Below are 3,234 nucleotides of genomic sequence, written 5' to 3'. Positions count from 1 at the left end.
CGGCCCGCGCCCCTCCTCCCCACCCCTGCCCACTTGGAAAACCCGCTCGCAGCCGGCCAGCTTCTCGGCTTTCAGAGCAGGAGCCGGTGTGAGCTAGGAGGACCGGCTGCAGAGGTGACCTGCAATAGACAGACCACCGGACACACAGGCTCAAAGGCCAGGAGCGGAGCCACTCCGGACCGGGAGAGAGGACCCGGCAGGACCCAGGCAGTCGCAGGAGAGAGCCAAGGAGGTGCTGGTTCCCGAACACTGTGACTAATGCACAGCCGGTTCCGTCTCTATCATTATTAATGTTGATAATACTAATAATAGCATCCACACGGAAAGGAGTGGAGAGCTCTGGGCAGAGAGGCAAGAACACTGTCCTTTGCGGTCACCTAGTGCCCATCTCCTGTAAGGAGGAAAATGGATCTGGGTGTCTTCTGAGGCTTTGCCAGCCTGTGTCCATGAATGTCTGCAGCTGCTGGGACCATGCCTCCCCGGGATGGAGATTTATGACTATTACTGGTACAGACACATCAACCTTTTCACAATCCTGGAAGAGAGTAGCAAGGTGCCCATCTTCCCCGCCCTCCAGCCGTGACTGCAAGAATTCACTCATCAACCCTCTGTTTGTAACTCTTCCTTTTGTTCCTTCCTTCCGCTCTTCCCACACGCCCCACGCTTCATGCACAAGCACACTGAGGCCAAATGTCCACGGAAAGCCAGCCCCCTGGGGGAGGGGAGTCTGGGAATGGGATCTGGTTCCCTGTTGAGATGGGGAAGGCCAGGGGTCCATTATCAGTCTTGCTGGTGAGACTCCTGGGAAAGAGGGTTGAAGTTTGGTGGCAGCTGCAGGAGGAGGCTGGCTGTGTATTAAGAGCTCTTAGCTGGGCTGGATGGGGACGGCAGGGGGAGGGCCCAGCCCATATTGGTATTTTGAAGGAGTGATTCATCCTTTTTCTTTAATGCTCTTGGAATGTCAGAGCTGGAGGGGAGCTTAGATTCCAGTGCCCACCCCTCAATTTACAGATGAGAAGACTGAGACCTCACAAGGGATTTGCTGAGGATCACGCTGATTCATGTAGTGGTGGTTCTCTAAGGGGTCGCCATGGTGCCTCTCCACAGCTCACTTTTTCTTTATTCTTTTGTTTATCTTTGCATGATTACTATTCTTATTTTGGCCAGGGAGAGCGCTTTCCGTAATTGACATAATGACAACTGATCATCAGGGAGTTGATCAACCGTTCTGCTATCTCTATTCACAAGCCAGCTGTTAATGGTGCCTGTTATGCTAAGCACTGAGGTGGGCCCTTTACACCCATTCTCATCCCAGGTCTCTAGTTTCCACATAAGGGAGCTGGAGCTCAGAGAGTTTAAGCACCTTACCCAAAGCCACACAGTAAGTGATACAGTTATGATTCAAAATTGGAGCTGATGCTACCGCCTCTGCTTTTTCTGTAGCTCTGTAGCGATCCATGCTTGGGGAGCCACACAGAACATTTCTGTACACCCCATTATGTGCCAGGACCCCTCTCTCTCATGTCCCTCTGACTCCCCCCCCCCACACACACACACATAAGGAGTTTATAATGCAATGGAGGAGGTAAGAAATGAAGAGCAGGGCAAGTGATGAAAGAGGAGATAAACAAACCTGGGCCAGATGGTGGGGGCTCCCTGCTGGACTGGGCAGCCAGGAAAGGCATCTGACTAAAGTCGCAAAGAACAAGGTGAATGTCAGCCTACTGCGGTGGGGATGTGAGAGGAAAGGGCCTTTAGATGGAGGAAGCAGAATAGATAGAGACATGATGTTGGATAAGAATCTGTGTCCTTGGGAAACGGCTCAAACAAACTGGAACGCAGGATGGGCCCAGGCCTAGTAGATAACCAGAACAATGCTCAAAAAACGGTGGAATAAAGAAACAGTTCCTTTGCAGTAGCGCTCTAATGGTGTGCCTGCCCTCTTCAGAGCTCTCAATGGCTCCCTATTGCCTGAAATATAAAGTTTAGTGCCCTTAGTTGGCATTCAAGCTCCTCCATTGTTTGGCTTCAGCCTGCTTTTCGGATCTTACCGCCTGCTCTCACTTGGCTTGGGTCCATCCTATGTTAAAGTGTTTTTCTAATGTATCTTTATGGCTAAAAGTATTACAGATGTCCTCTTTTTTTCCCTGTTGATCCCCTCCACCCCATACCCAGCCCCCAGGACCTATGTCATTGCCTCGAAAGTCCCACAATATTGTCTCTACTGCAGTCTATTGGCTAAGCAAGTATCTACAACCAGTCCAAACTCAAGGAGGGGGAATTAGACATCACCTCTCAGTGGGAGCAGCAAAGCATCAGGGGCCACCTTCAACCTACCACAAGCACTTTCTATAGGCCAGATGCTGTACTTTATACCCAGGACACAAAAATGAGCAGATACAGTCTTTTTCCATTTAAGTTTGGTGCCAGTGTCCAGGATGGATTGGAAATGGGATAGTGGCTACTGGGATATCAGGTGAGGAGGACCTTGCCGTGGTCCAGGAAGAGTCAGGAAGAGTGAATACTTGAGGAACATCAATGCCAATGAACACAAAGATCACTTGCCAGGAGACTGGAAAGGACTTGGTGATTGATGGGATGTGGGGGCTGAAGGAGAGGTCAGAAAGGTCCCTGATGTTTCAGGCCTGCGAGGGACCATGCACAGAAGAGGAATCTCATACAAAAGAGCATCCTTCACCACCCGCTACTCCTTACACACACACACACACACACACACACACACACACACACGTTCCAGGCTTGTCCAGAAGAGGGAAGAATCTGAGAAGCCTGCAGAAGATTTTGATTTATAATTGAAATAGATGGATGGATGGATGGATGGATGGATGGATGGATGGATGATAGAGACAGCAAAAGAAGGTGGGCAGGGATAATCAAGTACTCTTGGGGTGCAGTAAGATTTTCCCCAGCAGATCAGCAGGTCCTGACGGTACCAGATGTATTTGCATGGGGATGGTCTGGAGTAAGGAGTGCAGGGAAACCTGGGAGAGTCCAAGGGGCAGAGAAGATGCTGACACTGCCTGAGAGATGCTACCAGCTGGGGCTTCAGATTTGTGATCTCACTGTGAAACGATGAGCCATTATACATTATACACCATGATACACCTGAGGAAAATGAGGCTCAGAGACACGGGTTTGGTAAGTAGAAGCACCTGGATTCAAATCCAGGCCTGTGTGATGTCCAAGTCACACCAGACCTCCTCCATAAAGCCC

Source organism: Myotis brandtii, unplaced genomic scaffold (assembly GCF_000412655.1).
Source record: "Myotis brandtii unplaced genomic scaffold, ASM41265v1 scaffold383, whole genome shotgun sequence".
NCBI classification, from domain to species: domain Eukaryota; kingdom Metazoa; phylum Chordata; class Mammalia; order Chiroptera; family Vespertilionidae; genus Myotis; species Myotis brandtii.
The sequence above is the reverse complement of the archived record's forward strand: the minus strand, read 5'-3'. Positions refer to the sequence as shown.